The sequence below is a fragment of the Sus scrofa genome, chromosome 5, assembly GCF_000003025.6.
Source record: "Sus scrofa isolate TJ Tabasco breed Duroc chromosome 5, Sscrofa11.1, whole genome shotgun sequence".
In the NCBI taxonomy this organism is placed as follows: domain Eukaryota; kingdom Metazoa; phylum Chordata; class Mammalia; order Artiodactyla; family Suidae; genus Sus; species Sus scrofa.
Genome location: NC_010447.5, coordinates 54,830,235 through 54,850,834, shown reverse-complemented (window position 1 = coordinate 54,850,834; position 20,600 = coordinate 54,830,235). Strand labels below are relative to the sequence as shown.

General features: G+C 35.0%; 1 protein-coding gene across 7 annotated transcripts in view; it reads left to right on the top strand.

Annotated features, from left to right (window-relative positions):
* PIK3C2G (phosphatidylinositol-4-phosphate 3-kinase catalytic subunit type 2 gamma) overlaps positions 1,315-20,600 on the top strand; it is a 374,898-nt gene continuing 355,612 nt past the window's right edge. For 4 of the 7 annotated variants that reach the window (XM_021092292.1, XM_021092289.1, XM_021092291.1 and 1 more), the window contains exon 1: positions 17,186-17,336. The gene's annotated coding sequence lies outside the window, so the exon portion shown is untranslated. Of the gene's footprint in view, positions 1,427-8,774; positions 8,936-17,185; positions 17,337-19,611; positions 19,669-20,600 lie in introns of those variants that run through there. The other 3 variants (XM_021092290.1, XM_013988351.2, XM_021092288.1) reach the window with 2 other exon arrangements.

Below are 20,600 nucleotides of genomic sequence, written 5' to 3'. Positions count from 1 at the left end.
GAAGACATTATGCTGTGTGAAGCAGTCAGACACTGAAGCACAGTGAAGCAGAGAAAGACAAATACTGTATGATATAATTTATACACGGAATCTAAAATAGTTGAACTCGCAACCTCCTAGGAGTGAGGGGATGCTGGTCACATGATATATACTTTTGGTTATAATATAAATATGTTCTAGAAATCTAATATACAGAGCACAGTCATGATAGGTAATAGTATTGTATTATATTCTTGAATGTAGCTAAGAGATTAAATCTTAAATATTACAGCCACAAAAAAAGAAAGAGCAATTAGGTGACATGGTGAAGGTGTTAGCTAACACTAGGTGGTAATCATTTTGTAATATATGTATATTAAATCAACATGCTGTACACTTTAGATTCACCCAATGTTATATGTTAGTTATATCTCAATAAAACCGGAAAAATTAATTCAGAGAATAAAATAATAAAATAACATATATTTCTCAATTATCATTTCTAACATATCTTAATACCTATAAATTACATGAAAAAAGGCTAAACAATGGTTCCTATCTTTAAGAGAATATATTCTTGAGACTAGGAGTTCCCATCACAGTGCAATGGAAACAAATCTGACTAGTATCCATGAGGATGTGGTTCGATCCCTGGCCTTGCTCAGTGGGTCAGCAATCCGGCATTGCTATGAGCTGTGGTGTAGGTTGCACATGGCTCAGATCTGGCATTGCTGTAGCTCTGGCATAGGCCAGCAGCTACATCTCTGATTCGACCCCTAGCCTGGGAACTTCCATGTGCCACAGGTGCGGCTCTGAAAAGCAAAAATATACATAAAAAAATAAAAATTAAAAAAAGATGATCTTGAGACCAAAAGGTTTTGAGAATTGCTCCATTAGACTGAACTGCATTCTTTGAGAGACAGGTGAATCTAATAATTTCCTTATAGAGAAAGAAGTATAATTACACTTTTAATTCCAGCTCCACTAAATCATCAATGGAACTTTTAGATTTTATACAGCTGACAGAAAAAGAGAGAGAGAATCTCAAAGAATAATAACATTTCTTAAAAAAGTTTATAAAAGTCCTGTTATAGACTCAATCCCCCTGTTGAGGCCTTAGGAGTTAGTGAAATAGGGAGGATTAAACAGCTGGATTATTACTGGTGACTATTTAGTTGTATAAATTAAATGTGTCAACAGTAAGTGTTAACGGAAGAGATTGGACAAAATGATTTTGATAGTTGTGCCAATCATTCAAGGAGCTCAAACAAAGTATGGGAACATGTAATTTTATTTGTGTAGCAACTGATAAGATAAAATCAAGGCTGAACAAAATCCATTTCATTGTGCACCGTAGTGAATCATTAAACATGCAATGAGCTTCTGAGCTTGCTCTTTTTGCATTTTAATGACAAGAGAAATAACCTTAAAACAAAGAAGAAATACGGTAAGTAATACTGATGTACAGTGTATTGTGAAATATAATCTGTATTTATGTAATCATAGAAATGTCTAAATAATTGTAAAAATTATTAATTCATAAATGACCTTAGAATTCCCATCAGCAAAGTTTTCTATAATGTTCATTTTTTTAAATTTCAGGGACAGGCTTTCCTGGGTAAAATTTGTTGAGAAAATAGAATATACTTTGTTTAATCATTTAATTGTTGAGGATTTGGGTTCAAAACTCTTCTTTTAGAGATGGGACTGTAAAACCCAGAAAGGTTAAAAGATATGGTCAAGGTCGGTATTTGATTTCGACTTGGTTCAAAGAACAATTCAAATTTGAAGAAAGAAGGAGGTAAAACAGAAACTTTAGAAACACAGATCACTCTAGACATCTCAGTCACAGATAGAGTGTGCAGCTGAAGAATAGTAGTAAGAGTGAGTGCTGAATGCTTGAAAAACCAGGGGTGAGATAACAAGGTTCTTATTATGGAGCCATCGCTTTGATTTTTTTATCTTCTAGTTTAGGAAACTAGCTTTAATTTTTAATGTGTACACCCTTTAGCTACAGTTCTTGCGTTTTCAAAATAGAATTTCAAATTTGGAAACTGTAAACATGACCCTGGGCTTCATAATCTGTCATTGTAATAATATTTGGAGGGCACTCATAAGCTCATTAATGTAATGAATATTCTGAGTATTTTTATGTTAGATATTATCATAGATAAAAGAAATTTTAATTTTAATTTTTTCAGTCAAAAAAATCATGACTGAATCCCTGCTTTCAAGATATTATGTTGAGGAAGAGACCAAAGGAATGATCATAGTACAAGGTACAGTGTGGTAATAACTGAGACAGAGGGTTTGAAACAAGAGTTTAGTGAAAAAATAGTGATAGAAGAATATAGCTGTCGCAATGATCTTGGTAAATTAAATACATAATATCAGGCAAAATAATTTTATTTGCCAAAGAAAATACCTGGAAGAAAAGGACATTCTCCCCAAATACCATGATATATAATAAATTAGAAAACTAACTGCCAGTCAATAAAGATAACAAGATAATCAGAAGATAATAACATACCCTAAAAAGAAAACAAATCCAAGATAATTCCAATATAATCACCTCTGGTCAAGCTCTTTGTAGAAAGAGATATTATAGATTTTAATAGTTAGGTATTATAACAAATTAGAATTCTGCAGGATATTAGTGGAGTGCTAAAAGAATATGATAAAATAAGCACTTGGTAGGCCCAAACTTTATGTGACTTTTGGTGGAATTCTAACCTGATGTCATGCCTAATTTCTGGGTCTCTGAGAACTGCCTTAATCTAGGAGACTCATGAATCAGGTAATTTTCTCTGATATATTACATTATCATTTTATTATTATTTTTTTTTTTTTTTTTTTTGGCTTTTTGCTATTTCTTTGGGCCGCTCCGGCGGCATATGGAGGTTCCCAGGCTAGGGGTCTAATCGGAGCTGTAGCCTCTGGCCTACGCCAGAGCCACAGCAACGGGGGATCCGAGCCGCGTCTGCAATCTACACCACAGCTCACGGCAACGCCAGATCCTTAACCCACTGAGCAAGGGCAGGGATCGAACCCGCAACCTCATGGTTCCTGGTCAGATTCGTTAACCACTGCGCCACGACGGGAACTCCCTACATTATCATTTTAAAAGTGATTTTAAAGTGAATTAAAGTGTTAACCAAGCTAGAAGAGTCCTAGGATTCCCAATCCTAGGGTACATCTTTACCACTAATGTCATCAAGTTGCTTGTGGCTGTGAAGAATAGCTAAGAAGACAGTCTTGTCCACAGGACACAAATAATAACATTTTAACTATAAACATTAATTTAAAAACAACTCAGGGAGTTCCTGTCGTGACTCAATGGAAAGGAACCTGACTAGTATCCATGAGGACGCAGGTTCGATTCCTGGCCTCACTCAGTGGGTTAAGGATTTGGCGTTGCTGTGAGCTGTGGTGTAGGTCACAGATGTGGCTTGGATCCCGAGTTGCTGTGGCTGTAGTGTAGGCCGGCGGCTACAGCTCTTATTCATCCCCTAGCCTGGGAACCTCCATATGCCGTGGGTGTGGATCTAAAAAGAGGAGAAAAAAAAATCAGAAATGATATGTGGGGAGTTCCTGTTGTGGCTCAGTGTTTTAAAAATCTGACTAGTATCCATGAAGATGCAGGTTCAATTGCTGGCCTTGCTCAGTGGATTAAGGATCTGGCATTGCCACAAGCTATGGCATAGGTCACAGATGCGGCTAAGATCTGGTGCTACCTACTGTGGCTGGGGCTGTGGTGTAGGCTGGAAGCTGCAGCTCTGATTCAGGCCCTAGCCTGGGAACTATGCCTCAAGTGCCATCCTAAAAGAGGGGGAAAAAAGTGACAAAATAGAGTTAACTTCAAAATGTCTAGTATAGATAATAGATAGTATTGAAGGTGTCTGGGAAGAAAGCACAATATTTTTATAATTTAGTAAAGTAGATTATAATAAAAAACTCATTTTGAAGTCCAAAAATCTGGGTGAGATTCCCAGACTTATAGTTTTTCTATGTGTCATCAGAGAAATTCTATATTCCTTCTTTCTCTCAAATTTTGAACTAAAAAGGAAATGTATTTTCATTTGCCCAGACTTTTTCAAGAATTTTTGTATCAAATGATAAAATATGTGAACTGAACAGTACTACAAAATATTAATTGAGCATCTGTATTTTAAGGTACTCAATTAAGGAGATACTGTGCCCCCCCCTCCACAAAAGAGAAATGCTTGTGGAAGAAGAAAAAAGGCATACTCTATAATATATATTTCAAGTCTGGGAGAATTGATTACTCAACAAGCACAGTGTTTTATTCTTCATATTTCATTATCTCTTACTTCCAATGAATTTCCATTTTAACTCAAAATTAAAAGCTGCATTTTAGACTTGATATTGGTATAATATAATTAAAAACTGAGAAGAATCCTAATTCACAGTGAAAGACTTACACTTCAATACTATATAATAAAATAGTTGTAGCATTCTGTTTTATCATTGACATATAGAGCAGAATCCAATTTAGTAATTTATCATTAGCAGGATGATGGCCACGCAGACCGGAATTCTCTGATGGTCAAAACTAGGTCATTCTCTCCCCACAGGCTGACCTATATAGAAACTCAAATTATAATCAATTGTTTGCTTGGCGGACTTTGAAGCAGAAAAAGAGGAATCTTATAATTTGAATTTTTAATGCAATAGACTAAAATAATGAGAATCATTTATTTTTATGTTGGAGATTGTCCATCTCAGAACTTCCTAAATCATATCAAAATGGGCTGATAAATAAAAATGATATTTATAAAATATAATGTGTACTCAATAAATTCTAGATATTTTCTTCCTCTCTGAAGGATTCCTCAGTTTCTAACATGCCACTGATCATTCTTGGTGTCTCAGAGGGAACTTTCATAAGCTTATTTCCCAAAATAGATTTTTTGGGAGGGGTACTGGGGGGTAGGGTATGAAGGGCTGATACCTCCTAGAATTAGAAATCCAGGAAACCCAGGTTTAGACTGTGGAATTATAATATTGGAAGGGTTCCAGTTTCTTCTCACAGGATGTGTGGACATCACTCTCATGCCATGCACAGCATCTACAGGGAAGGGGAACCAGGGAAATCACAATCAGTGAGATTTCAATTTGTTAGAATTGGTGGGAAGCAGAATTTAACTTCCTGGATTGTGACCTATGAAGGGAGTACCTGACAAATGTGGACTGCTCAGCACTTAAATATTAACTCTAGCTACTTACAAGTTCAACTAGCTTGATATAGTGAGAATTAGTCATAAAAAAAGCTGACTGTCTCATGTCTTGTGGAAAACAAAATGTTTATTAATTAACCCTTGAACGTATTATTATAACTGGAACTGCTAAGGCTTAGCTCGCCCTTAATGGTGTTAATAATGGTGTCACATATTTCTGTGTACTCTGACTAAACACAGTCACATATTACAGAAGCAAGACAACTTTGTTACTTGGTTCTAAAAAGGAAAGAAAAGTAAATATAACAGGATTTTTTCCTAATATAAGCAGTCAAAAATCCTTCACTTATTCTAGTTTTTCTTCTTTAACTCCCAGGGTTGAAGGTGGGGAATATAATATTTGGTTGAAAGGAACATATGTCCCTAATGAAGCATGATTTTTCTCGGTACCATGTCCTAATTCTACCCCAATCATAATGAACTGCTTCTTGATATTTAGAGAAGCATTTTATTTCCAGAAGGTGGCGTTCTCGAATAGTTGGAAACATGTTTGATTCCATCTGCTACAAAGCAGAGGTACATCTAATTAACATTCAAGTTAACTGCAATTCTTGAAACACAAAGTGGCTATTCCAACCAAAACAAAGTGTCCTACTGCCCTTTTGTTGATGGCATTTAAAACTCTGGATATTTTTCTACCTCCATGACCTAATTTACTATCTGGAAAAACTAGCAATGCAAAGGTTTAGATATTATAACATTAAAACAAAATGAGTAACAAATGTAACAAAACAGAAAAAGTTATAAATACAGAGAACAAACAGGTGGTTGCCAGAGGGGAGGGGAGTTGGGGCAGGAACATTTAGGTGAGAGAGATTAAGAGAGACAAAACTTCCAGTTGCAAAATAAATGAGTCACAAGTGAAATGTACATGGTGAAGATCATAACTAGACATTGTGGTGCTTTCTGAAATGTATAAAAATTTCAAATATCTATGCTATGTAACTGGAACTAACATAGTGCTGTAGGTCAATTATACTTCAAATACAAACAAAAAACTCATAGAAACAGATATCAGAATTTGGGTTATCAGAGACAAGGGGTAGGGGAAGGAGGAATTGGATGAAGGTGGTCAAAAGGTACAGATTCTCATTGTAATACAGGCAGATGCTGGGGATGTAATGTGATAAATATAAATAACACTGCTATATGTTATGTGTGAAAGTTGGTAAGAAAGTGGATCTTAGAGTTCTCAGGAGAAGAAAAACATTTTGTTCAATTTAATTTTGTATCTAAATGAGATGATGGATGTTCACTAAACTTGTGATAATCATTTCATGATGTATGTAAGTCAAATCCTTATACTGTGTACCTTAGACTTCTACAATGCTTTATGTCAATTATATCTCAAGAAAACTGGAAGGAATAAATAGACAAAAATATAACAGGACATGTTAGAAAACTAGACCAGTTTTATATGACTATATACCAGCTTCTGTTCTGACTTTTAACAAAGTTTATTTATAAATGTATTTGAGTAATACTTGATGCCATACAATTGTATTATATGAAAAATGTATGCAAAACTAAATAATTATGGAAAATTTGATCCCACAGTGATCATTTTAAAATACCTGAAATTATAAAATCCTTGGCCTGTAATAAGCATATTGGAGAAGCTGAAGAAGGGCAAAAAATTGGAAGAGATGTAACAAAACTTCAGGGAAAGAGAATTCTATAATTCTTCAGTTTTCTAAATAGAGTTTTTAGGACAATTTGCCCAGTGATAATGTCTGTGGCATTATAAAGGTAATAAAGTTTGACTATGGTAAATTGATGTATTTTTCTATGCAGAGACAGTTTGGGAACATCTGTAATCTTGCCTGAGACTGTGAACATTTTCAGCACTTTTATTTACTTCTATCAACAATAAGATGTTATTCACTGGTCAAAGGCAAACTAAGAATGTCAAAGGGCATTTAAACTGTCAGCTAATAATTTTCTGAAAGAATTGGAAGTTTTAGTCATAATCATTTATATCCTGAGAACCCTTTGTCTATTTGAGTGTTATTATTTGCCAGTTGCTGTATATAACACAAGGCACAAATGCATCTCAAATATAACTGTATATGACAATATTACAGGCTGATTGGAAAGTGTATTTGAAATACACGTATTTACTACAGCACTTAGTATCACAATGCATTACAGAAGTATGCTCACCACACCCATTTGTAAAGATTTGGGAGGATGTTTGCAAATCAAATCAGTAATTTATCTTAAGGGAAGAAGATTGAAGGTACCAAATTACATGTGATACTCGCCAATATTAACAGCTTTATTAATAATCCATCTCAAAATATAATAAACTGCATTCAATTATTTTCCAACATTTAAATTACATTTATTTTTCTTTAACTTTGTCTTAAAATAGGGTTGTTTCCATAAATGGATATAAAAAGATTCAGTTAAAAAGCAATGAAAAACAACTTTTTCATAATTCCTAATACTAATATTAGGAATTAAGTAAACCAAATATTTGGATTCAAATCAATGTTTCCAGGTCTCAGATAAATAATACCACAATTCTCTAGGCAGAGTACAATTACTTATGTACAGGCTACAACTACAGAAGATATCAAACTAATACAGTACAAATTTCCTTCTCTCAATTTTGCTCCAAGATTGAGATAAGGAGGGAACTCTTTTAATGAAATTCAACATAACTATACTCTGCATGCATACAATTTTAAGATAAAATTCGTTACTTTTTTTTTTCTTTTTAGGGCCTCATCTGCGGCATATGGAAGTTCCCAGGCTAGAGGCTGAATCAGAGCTGCAGCTGCCGGCCTGTGCTACAGCCACAGCAAGGCCAGGTTCAAGCCATGTCTGTGAACTACACCGCAGCTTGCAGCAATGCTGGATCGTTAACTCATAGAGCAAGGCCAGGGATCAAACCCACATCCTCATGGCTACCAGTCAAATTCTTAACCTGCTGAGCCATAACAAGAACTCCAAAATATGTTACATTTTAAATACATTTTATACTTACTATGGATCAGTACAGACTCCCTTTGCCAATAGAATATTAGAAAAGTTTGAGAGAAACTGATTCCCTAAATTATAATATTTTTCATAAGTGGATTCTCTTTTTTCTTCTTAGGTCAGTATGTTTATAAAATTATGAAATTAATTACATTAAGAAATTATATTAAAGAGATAATATCATTAAAGAGATAATATCAAAATTATATTAAAGAGATTATATCACTTATGGAGAGAACCATCTTTTCCAAAAATTATTTGATTCTCAAACAAGTATAGAAGATTGATATGGAATGCATTATTTTTATTTTATCTTTAAAGAAAGGCAACTCAACCAAGACAAAATATTTTAAAAAAGTAAAAGTTAACCTGATATGGCACTTTAAGTTCTGATTATGATAAAATAATATTCATCAGATATACAATTCTGCTGCAAATAACTACAGGATTAGACAAAATTGGAAAATAGAAAACTTAGGGCTATGCTCTAATTCCATTGAGAGAATGGAAATATACAAAATGAGGTCTACATTCATCTTGGCTTTTTTCTAGGCATCACTTTCCAATTTAAAAAGTGGAGCCAAACACAGGACAGCAATCTCCGTGAGTAGAAGAAATGAAAGATTGGAGCTCTGGGCCACCAAGGTAGCTGCTATTTTCGGGAAAGGGTACCAGAAAAGAAGGCAGCTCGACAGAGAACTTTACAAATCTGAGTAAGTATCCTCTTGAGTCTTTGTGTAAATTCTAAGCTGTATGTCCACAGAAAAAGGCTCCACAGGTCTGGCACACTGCTACTGTAGAGCTATAAACCCAGTGGAGACTGGGCATGGCTGTGCTTGGATATGTTATAAATCTCATCAGCCAGAGGAGAGAGACTTGGTTGAACATACTAGGAATTTAGTTGAAACGCCAGAACTTCCAGGGCTTAGGAGCAGTGTTGGCCTATCCCCCTGGAATCAAGCCCAAAACAATCAAGTTGAGACACCAGTAAAATCAGAACTTAAGGTGGAACTGATCTATGGTGATAGAATTTAGGATAGTAACTGTGACAGGAAGGAGAAGTGGAAGTTGTTTCGGAAGGGCCATGATACATTTCTCCTTGGGATGATGAAAATGTCTTATATCTTGACAGCGCTCTGGGTTGAAGAGACCTACCTACTTTTCAAAACTCATCCAACTGTGCACTTAGAAGCTACATATATATTTTGCTATATGTAAATTATGTCTCAAAAAGATTATATTAAAATAGATAAACAAGGACCTACTGGTAGCACAGGAACTATAGTCAGTGTCTTGTAGAAACCTGTAATGGAAAAGAATCTGAAAAAAAATCTATATAACTGAATCACTTTGCTATATACCTGAAACTAATGCAAAATTGTATATCAGCTATTCTTCAAATTAAAAAAAAGATTATATTAAACAAAGTAATAGAAAAAAAGAGGGGGCATTTTTTTAAAGTGGTGCTAAAATTTTTATGGGATGGAAGAGGAATTTCCTGCCTTGCCTTATAAATTTTAGTTCCAGAGGATAACAAAATGAATAAAGGATTAAATGTCAATAATTGAAAAATAAACTTCTTTGTGATGCATGGAGCCAGTAGAAATACAATCAAATTATGAAAATACAAAAAGATCCAAAAGCAGGATCAAGATCTATTGACAGTGAATTCTTAAAATTATCAGCATTTATTATGTTCAAAAAGCAAGAAGATGCAAATAGAACACAGACTCCAAAATGTAGGAAAGTAAAAATACATTTTACACATTATACAAGTATTAAATGCCTCAAAAGTTGTTGCTATAAGAGCAAGGCAATTTCAGAAGGAAAAGAGAATATACTAAGAGGGGTTTTATTTGGATGACTTACACCTCAAAAGGCATAAATTTTGTCTTCTGGTCTTCCCTCCTCAGGGTTCACCCTTGAGGTCTGCTCTCACCCTTGAGCTTTGCTCTCACCCTGACAGCCCATTTAGCCAAGGGCATCGAGAATTTTCTCAGGCTGCTCCAAAAAGACAAACCAGAGCAAGAGATAGAAATGCATATTAAGTCCTTTGTTCTTGGACTTAAGAAATACAAGCAATTTGCTTTAATCAAAAAATTTGGGAATAGAGATGGAATACATGTTTTAGTTTCATTTTTATTTTCTTTTAATGTAGAGGAATTTTCTCATTATGTCTTATTATGCTGAAGAAAAAAGTCTGAATTCCTTTTAAAATCAATCTACTGTTTCTTTCTGTGCTCACTCTACATATTCTGAATATTAATTTACATACACTTAATGATCTAAGATATTTTTCAGTTGTTTTGATTTTTTCAGACTAGAAATTAGACTTTATAACATCACATTTGAAGTAGTCCATGTATGGACCATATTTCTCAGCTTTACATCAGACTATGAAAAGCTATAATAGTCTAATATGTAAATCTGTGATAGAATGTTTATTAGAATTAATTTAATGACTACTGGCATCAATATTCAATGGATGAACTATTCATTATAAATATTCTCTGGAAAAAATAATTTGAGAACAATTAAATTTTTATTCTAAATTTGTCAAGTATGAATACTGTGTACAATTTTTATTTCAACAGGCACCTAGAAATAATCTGTCTGAATCTCTGATTCAATTTTTATAAATAATGTAAGTAAAATTTTAGGAAAAATAATCATTTCAAACTGTGTACACTGTGATAGTTAATATAGTTTTAGTTTAAACTCTACAACAAAGCCTCAAAATACAGCAGTATAAACAAGATAGAATATTCTCTCCTGTCTTTTCTCTCTCTTCTCTATATCTAAGGCAATAATAAGAACCAGCAATGCAGCTTTACCTTTGTCAGCCCAATGTATCTGTTTCCAATATGGTTACTCTCTTCATTGCCATCTCTCAGAGTATGTGTGTGTGGGGGTGTGTTTTAAGAATGCGGGGAACGCAAGAGGGTGTACAAGCCATCTTTTTAAGGGCACAGCTGGAAGAATCACACGTTTCTTTTCACACTGCAATGAGCAGAGCCAGTTAACTTGCCCACATTGCACTGAAAAGGAAGCTTGGAAATGTGGCCTTTGACAGGCTGGTCATTACTATAGGAGGAGAAAAAGATACTGAGACACAACTTCCAGCCTGTCGCCAAAAATCCAGCTGTACACTCCTTCCCACCTACCCCCTCTACATAGACCCAACATCATAAAGTCCCTTTCAAAAAAAGATGGAAAAGTGCAGTGTTGGAGGTATAGTGGTGAGCACAGCTGCCATTCAAAAAATGGAAGAACAGAAAAAGCACAGCTGTCATTTTTCAAAGCAATGATCAAATCCTACCAAATAGGAATCTGAAATATTCCCTGCTCTGGAAGTTGAAATAATTTCCTTGATTAGATCCTGATTATATTCTCTTGGAGAAATTTTGTTGTCCCTTATCATCTGAAGTTCCTGTTTTCTTTACTTCGGGATATTTTTTCTTCGTCCATTATTTCTATTACCATAAGGACCCATCTGCTTCTGATCATCCTGATTTATATGCATTGTCCTGGTATAATATCAATACTGAATGAACAAATTCTTTTTCTAGATATGTGTCTCTTTCACTCTCAAAACTATGTGAACACCTTATAATTATCTCATTAAGAAAGAAATGGACACTCTTCTTTCCTTGGAGACTGGACAAATTTCTCAGCTATATTCTGCAAGACCATTTGGGAGGCTTCTGGAGTTGCTTTAAAGGTCAAACAGGCATGAGTTTTGCAGATCAATACAATCCCTAAAAAACTCAGCATGCTTTTGTTCTAGTTACTGACAGTCAGATGCACAGGCAAACAACTATAACCAGAGTTCTAATCTAAAAAAATGTTTCTAGTTTTCCTCTTATATTTTCTAGTTTCTTTCTTCAGAACATTTTTGCTTTCCTTCAACTTAACTGTCTAACTTGATGCTCTCTGAAAATATTAATTGAGGTAAGAAAGCATCATCCTTAATTTAACTTTTAAAACTAGAATGGAACCCAATTAAGATAAATGTTTTAATGTAGGCACTTGAGGATACCAGAGGCCTATTTACTGCTAAAGCTGTTTCTTTAAAATCATGTCTTACAACCAGCCCAAGTATCTCTTGTTATAGAACTCTGAACAAGAAGGAACCAATATATATTAACATTCTGTGGTTGTTTTTTCTAATATTCAGAGTTTTTCCAAACAATTCACAGAGGTTACATGTTCGTTTGGCCAGTAGTTTACTTATAAGGATTGCAAGTGACAGTTTTACGAAATGTGTTAAGGAGACATAAAAAGGATGGCTGGCTTTCCAGCTTTCATTGTTGGTGTTCTTATCATCCACTACCCAACTATTAAACCAATGCCTCATTTGTTTTTATTATGTTAGTGTTCCTCTTCTAGCAACCGAACCATGTTTTATTAAGAATAAGATGTTATTTTTAAAAAGCAAAAGGTAGTCTAAAATCCAGCACTTTAAACAGGTTAGAAATGTGTCTCTCATAAAATAATTCAGGTATAGGTGGATCGCAATGGGCAGAACCCTCTACACTTTCAACATGTGATTCCTGTCTCTGGATTCAGGCAAGGCATTCACCTTTGCCATCACACAGTGATTAGAAAGTACCAGAGTACTGTATGTTCTGTCCTTTTATGGACAAAAACAGAAGTACCAAATAGAATATCTGTTTAAATTCTATTATCTAGAACTTAAACTCATGGTCATACCTCAATCAGAGAGGCTGAGAAAGGCAGTCTTTAACTGTATAGATATGGGATCAGTTGAAATTCTATTATAGAAAGAGGTTAAGAACAGATATTGGGCAACAACTCACAGTCTGACACACTCCATGGCATTCAGAAATAAGACTAAATATTTAAAGCAAGACAGAATGATGAATATAGAGGGAAAGTACTTTCAAAAATAATAGAATGAAGAGCCAAAGTTGAGGGCTCTGGACTGGAAAAGAACACTATGGAACTGACACATCCAAGGACTGAGGCCACCACTGGAACGACTGAGTACAAATATTCCACTTCAAAAGCAATTCCACAGTCAGAAAGCTCAGAATTAGCTGTCATCACTACTTTTGCAACAGCCATCTCTCAACACGGAGGGAAGGGGATAATGCACACTAGAGTATTGCTTTAGAAACCAAGATCTTGCTTGCTGAAAGGAAAAAAATCCAAAGCAACACAAATATTCCTTGCTTCCACCTTCTAAAATCTGTGCAGATACATTTCATTGGGAGAATCTAATTCTTCCTGACTCTTGGCTGCAAAGGCATATGCACTTTAAGCGTCTCAGAATCTCCAGTCAGACACATACACGAAGAAGGTTAAAATGATGATTAACGAGCCAATCCGGAGCATCACCAGTGCTACTAATCAACAGGCACCTTGGCAGAGCAGATATTGTTAAAATATTATTTTATTCCAACTGAGTTCTCTTTAATGAACCTATAATCTGTGTTTATTCTTTCATAATTGAACATCCTTTAAAATAAAATAATTGGATTAATTTCACAAAAAAAAAAGTCAAGAAACTCAGCTTGTGTAAGGTTTGGGAATATCTATACTAATTTCTCACTCCTTTACATAAATACAATTTTTTTTTTTCTTTTAGGGCTGCACCTGGGAGTATGGAAGTTCTTGGGCTAAGGGTTGAATTGGAGCTATAGCTGGCCAGCATACACCGCAGCCACGGCAACTCCAGATCCAAACCATATCTGTGACCTACGCTGCAGCTTGAGACCACACTGGATCCTTAACCCCCTGAGCGAGGCCAAGGATGGAACCCACTTCCTCATGGATACTAGTTGGATCCTTAACCTGCTGAACCACAACAGGAACTTCTACACAAATATTATTTTAAAGGTCTGAAAATTCTATAAAGACTTCCTTTTCTATTAAGTCACTTTTTCCTTCTCCAAGCTAAAGTGAATTAAAGAACAAGCAATTTACTTTTAATATGGCAACTATGCAGCTAGCACTTAATTTCAAAATAATTTGCTCAAGACATTTCCCTTTGTAAGTTTCCTAATAGTTGAAACAGGAATATGCAAATAACTTTATCATATCTGCAACTGCCTTTGTTTTTCAAAGAGGTGCTAACTAGGTTCAAATCATTCTACTAGGAAATAAAGCGAGGGGTGGAAAGTTGTACTTTACTTTTCAAGATAGCAGGGACCTTGTTTTGCCAGTCTTATTCATCACACTATACTCAGCACCAAGTGCTGCTAGGCACCCACTAGATATCCTGTAACAATTCTTAACTTAAAAAGTGAGGTCCTCCTTTCAAAATGATTTCTGCAGATATTATTAGAAAGATAATGAGGGGTAAAAGAAATGCTAGGCATATATGAAAATACATGTAGCCAACTTCAAGGATTTGGATCATAATTCTTTGTAGTCAATTCTAAAGACGACTGTTCAATTTTATCCTACAGCAAGGTCACTGTTAAAGATTCTTTCCCAGGTTTGAGGCAAGATTGCAGGCTGACTAGCAAGGACACTTATCCTGGAATATGTGTTCTGAAAATTAAGTCATTTTGAACAAGTAAACTACATTTACTCCAGAGTGGGTATAAACACAAAAAAGTAATCAGTTATTTGTATGTGGACACTAATTTCTTTCTTTCTTTCTTGGTTTTTGTTTGTTTGTTTGTTTTGCCTTTTTTATTTGGCTGCCTTGTGGTATATGGAGTTCCCAGGCCTGGGATCGAATTCGAGTGGGAGTTGTGACCTGTGCCAGAACCTCAGCAATGCCAGATCCTTAACTCACTGTGCAGGTCCAGGCATTGAACTTGGGTCTCTGCCACTGCAGAGACACCATCAATCCTGTTGCACCACAGCGGGAAATCCTCGACACTGATTTCTTAATCCAACAAGCAGGCAAGTTTAGAAGGCTATTCACCGACATTTAAAACTCTTTTTTATAACACTTTTTAACTTTGCCTCCTACAATGAAATGCATAGAGAAAATAACCTAAAGTCATATTATTACAACACAGAGAAAAAATCAACTGACACTGTAAAGACTGTCTTTGTTCCTAAAAGACATGCAGTTTCAGTTTTGAAGGCTGACCACTTTGCCTTTAAAGCTTTGTCTGGAAAGTGAGTAAATGACTATGCAGAAGAGAAGGCTTTACTTGTTTAAGTAGTAGGCGTAGTACAAAGTCATGAAAAAAATAACTTGTAGAAATAGCACAGATGTCCATCTGATTTTATTTATTTTCATTTTTTAATTTTTTGGCTATACTCGTGGCATGTGGGGTTCTAAGGCCAGGGATCAAACCTGAGCCACAGCAGTGACCTGAGCCACTGTAGTGACCACACTGGATCCTTAACCCACTGCACCACAAGAGAACTCCCATCTGATTTTATTTTTAATTAAAATTTCTACTAAAATAGGTAAGCACACATATTAAGTAAGGAGAACAATGGCATTAAATGACATATTTTCAAAGAAAACAAAGTACAAGGTATATGTTGGTACCCCTTCTTATTAATAATGACCCTCAAATTGTGCTAACACTAATCTTTCAACTTTACCATGATCAGAGTGTTCCTTTTCAAACCAGTCCAGCTCTCTTAGTTTCTCCTCCAAAATGCATAGGAGACTATCCATAACATAAGAGATCTCCAGGTATAAAAATTTCTGATCTTTTGGGAAAATTAGTGGTATGTTTTAGGAATTGATTTATTAAAGAGTAAATATTTAGCAAAAATGTTTTGAGAGAAATCACTACAATAATTTTTAAACCCCTCTACCTCTCCAGAGTCCCAAAAAATTGCGATCTAGGCTATTATTAAAATATAAGGGTGCAAACATTTCCCTGTATATCACCACCATCCATTTCTACACAACCGTCCACTCTATCTTAAGCTCTGACACTTGCGTTGCTCTCTTAGAAAAGGAGTGCAAGGAATTCCTGATGTGGCCTGTCTCTGTGGCAGCACCAGCCCAGTGAAGTGGGTCAAGGATCCAGTATTACCTCAGCTGTGGTATAGGTCACAGCTGCAGCTTGGATTTGATCCCTGGCCTGGAATTTCTATGTGCCATGGGTGCCGCCAAAAAAAGAATAAAAGGAGTGCAAGGGCGAATGTACAATTTTGAGGGTTTCAAATTATAAATATCTTTTCATAAGCATTTACTGAAAGTAAATGTAATTTTTAATTTTCTGTTCTTTATCCTTCCATTCAAAAAATCTATATTAAAAACACTAATATAAAATTAAAAGTAAAGTAAAAAAGAGAAAAGAATAAGGAGCCTATAATATGTTTCAGTAACAAAGAAGTGACCCAATATATTTTTGGCTCCTAAAGCTTTCCTCACTAAAGCAATCATGCTTCTGGTTGAACCAAGCTCCTGGATCCAAGTAGGTAATTTTATGTGCTGGCCCCAAACTTCCACATATGATTTATTTTCAGCAGCAGTATACCAAAACAACAAACTACCCACATCTGCTTTCTTGCTAACCTTATAAAACTTCCTTTTTATTTCCATTTCTTTCAAATATAATTAGGTAATTATTTTAAGTTGAAATTTATTATGGGTCCTGAGGTTGAGCAAAAAACAATTGACATTTTCTGGAAAAACAAGAACATATTAAATCCTAATTAAATAAAGAAAATAACTTGAAAGTTAAACTAACAGAATGGCTAGAGAAGAATTATTAAGGGCTCAACTCTGCTCCTGAGAATTTAAACCACTGGTTTTGCTGTCCCCATCCACTCTCACTTTCAAATGCATGATAACATAAGCAAATGTACTTGGAGGGTATATGTGTATATCTTCCATATTTTTTCAAAAATATATTTTTGTTTGCATATTGCTGTTCAATGTCTTCTGACACAAATTCTGTTTAGCACAGAGAAGCTAATTCATTGCTAAGTTTTTGGCTTAAATCCTATATTCATTATGTAAACTCTTTTTTTTCCACATAACCCTCCAGGGTTTGATGAAAAATAGATTCCTAAACATGTCCAACTTGCCAAACAGGAATAAAAGCTTCCAGTGGAAGCATAATGCTCCCTTGAAAGAAGAGTGTTTTAGCTTGTGTGAGCGTATTTCACTCTTGGAAAGAAATGAGATCATGTTTAGTTTCAGGAAGATGTATGCTTCAGGTAAGAGACTGAAACAAACTTTGTATCCTTAACCAAATACATAGAATATTTGAATCCAAATGTGCTGTGGAAGCAAAGTAGCTCTTTAATTATATTGTGATGCTTAAATGGTAGATGAGTTTTGATTCTGAGTAGGTTTGTAAATATTCTCCAGAAGCTCTATTTTTGTCTAAGAACTGATTATACCTTGATTATCCTTTCTCTCCCTCGCTCTTTCCCTCTCTCCCTGTCTCCAATTGATCTCTAGATTGCATTGATATCATTTCTTTTATATCATTTCCTTTCATGTCTGTCAGAATCTTGAGCCAATTCAGTCATGTCTGCTGGGATACTTTTTCTTTGCAGAGATTTTCTTCAATGTCTTGCGCTAGTGCCTATAGTCTATAGACTGTATGCTGATGATGACTCCAGAAAGAAATTCTTATTAAATGAAGGGTGGATATTTTTAACATATGGGCTCCAAACTGACAAGAGTTCCTGCTGTAGGAAGCAGCTGTTTTCTTTCTGCTCTGTCACTCCATGCTGGGCTCCTGCCCAGTTCTGTATACCTATCTCTGTATTGGCAGCTCACTGAAAGCCAGTATGAACAGGGTATGGGACCCATATATCCCCTTACTTTCTACCTGGCAAACAATTATATTTCTGATACTTGAGATTGAACACAGAAATGATATATCCCACTTTTTAAAAAATAATCATAATATACTAGGGTTGTGCAATGAACTTTTAAAATACATTACCTAACTGCAAGATTGTCTATCAAGTAACAGACCAAGAGACGATAAAGGACACATCTCCTATGTTATAAATAACATCATCTACATCATTAATAACATCAAGAGCTTGGATTTGAATCAAGGTTTTCTTATTCCAACTCAAGGGCCCTTTCTGTGACATGCTACTTGTGATCCATACATGTGCACTTGCCATTTTCAACACAGAAAGCAAGTTTGTGAAATGAACATAAGGAAAGAGTATAGTGATTGAGCTGGGAAGAAAAAACAAAACAAAACAAGATAGCCTCATCCAGCTGCAACAGAAAAGGATCCTATTAAGTAGATGAGTTCACAGATGGAATGAATAAGCTCACATGCTACCAGAGTGAGCCTTCAGACCATGATTTCACTTTTTTTTTTTTTTTTGGTAAGAGCTGGGATTATTTGGGTCCTGTGGAAGCCCTCTTCAAGTAAGCAAAAAGCAGAGTATAATTCTCTGGGGGCTCAGGAAGAAAAAAGTGATTCAATAGTCATTTCCTATCTAGATAGGTATTGTATTTCTAACTCAATTATTACTTTTTTTCTAAATTTATGATCTAATGAAACGATATACAGATAATCATAGCAAAAAAATGAATCATCATAATTATTTAGGCTTAAATCGATTTTAACTGTTACCAGCCATTAGCAACAATCCTTTTATGAAACAAATTTCTATGTTACCATTTTTTTGTTGGATGGAATATTTCCAAGAATTTTTTTCAGCTGTAGAATAAGGGTGATGTGTAGCTTTGAACTCAACTTACACAAAATGCTTCTTTTTGACATCTTTATTTTGTATTTCTAAATATTTTCCAACTTTAATGTGATTCTTTTTATTCTTGGGTTGTTTAGAAATGTTTTTGAAGTTGACAAACATAAGTTCTTTTGTAAATTATCTTCTTTTTACTGATATTTAGCTACATCGGTGTCAGAGAGGAGAGTCCATGTAATACTGACTTTGAATTAAGTTAAAAGTAGCTGAATAGGAGTTCCTGTTGTGGTGCAGCAGAAATGAATCAGACTAGGAACCATGAGGTTGAGGGTTCGCCTCAATCAGTGGGTTAAAGATCTGGCATTGCCATGGCTGTGGTTTGGGCCAGCAGCTACAGCTCCGATCAGACCCCTAGCCTGGGAACCTCCATATGCATATGCCGTGGGTGTGGCTCTAAAAAGACAAAAAATTAAGTAGCTGAATATACGGTCAATTTTCCCAATTTACACATATCCTAGTAAAGAATGTGTGATTTATATTTACTGAATGCAATATTCTGTACTTGTTCATTACATTAAGCTTGTTAATTTTTTTGAAATATTCTATATGCCTAATGATATTTTTGTCTAATTGATCTATAAATCATGAGATTGTTATGAGGGTGAATTTGTTAATTTCTCTTGTAGAGCTGTAATGCGTTCTGGTATAAATTTCAAAGGGATTATTTTTAGTACATATCTGAAATAACCACCTGGTGAATTGAATCTTTAACTTCCAAAAAATGTTCCTCTTCACCTCCAGGCATTTTTTGGGGGATCCAGGGGGTTGTTTATTTGATTGATTTCTGCTGTGGTTTTTGCTGGTAAGCCTGTTTTATTTGCTTTAAATATAACTAAATTTGTTTTCTGTCGTTGCTGTTCTTACTGTTTGCCTGGGATATCTTTTCCCTTCCTTTTAACTTAAAGCAATCTTTATCCTTGATTTCTGGTAAAGACAATTAGCTCCCCCTCTCCTTTTTAAAATAATGTAACAATCTAGGGATTGTTATATAATATATTGAGATCATGTACATTTATGAGTTTCTGATAAACACTTTTTCATTTAAACCATTTTAGTGAATGTTTGCACCATTTTCTATGTTTTTCCTGCCACTGTTGGACCATTTTCCTAATCAACAGAGGGTTGTTTTCTGGGTTTTTCTCATATCCTTTTCTCTCTCTACTGTCAGAAAGATACACCCCCTATTATCTTAGTGGTTACCTCTATAAAATACGTGACTGTGTATCTACCTTTAAGAAGAAAAAGGTTTATCCAGAGAAATGAGTAAGACATGTGTTTTCCTTTTATCTGTCCTCTGACCTCTTGAACTCTGGTGGAACCTCTTCAGATGTGTCCTGACTACATTCTGGTTTCTAACGAGCTTTCAATTTATCCAAGTTTTAAGGAAGTAAAATGGAATAATTCCATATACCCCCATCTAGTTTCAGATTATATAAATATATTATTACATACACGTACATGCACGCACATGTGACTGTGTGTGCCTGCACATGTGCACACACTCATGCACACATCCTTGGCAAAACTTCTGTCGAGAGGTTTATAAACTTTGTCTCAAACTTATGGTGATTTTATATAAGGATTCTATGTCCTTTTTGATAAAATTGACCATTATTAGCCACTCCATGCTACTACTTTTATAACTCATTATTTTCACGTGGGTGGAGCCTCATCTTTTTCTAACATGCATATGACATTCAAAATGTCCTGCCTATATGGTTTTAAAGACTTTCA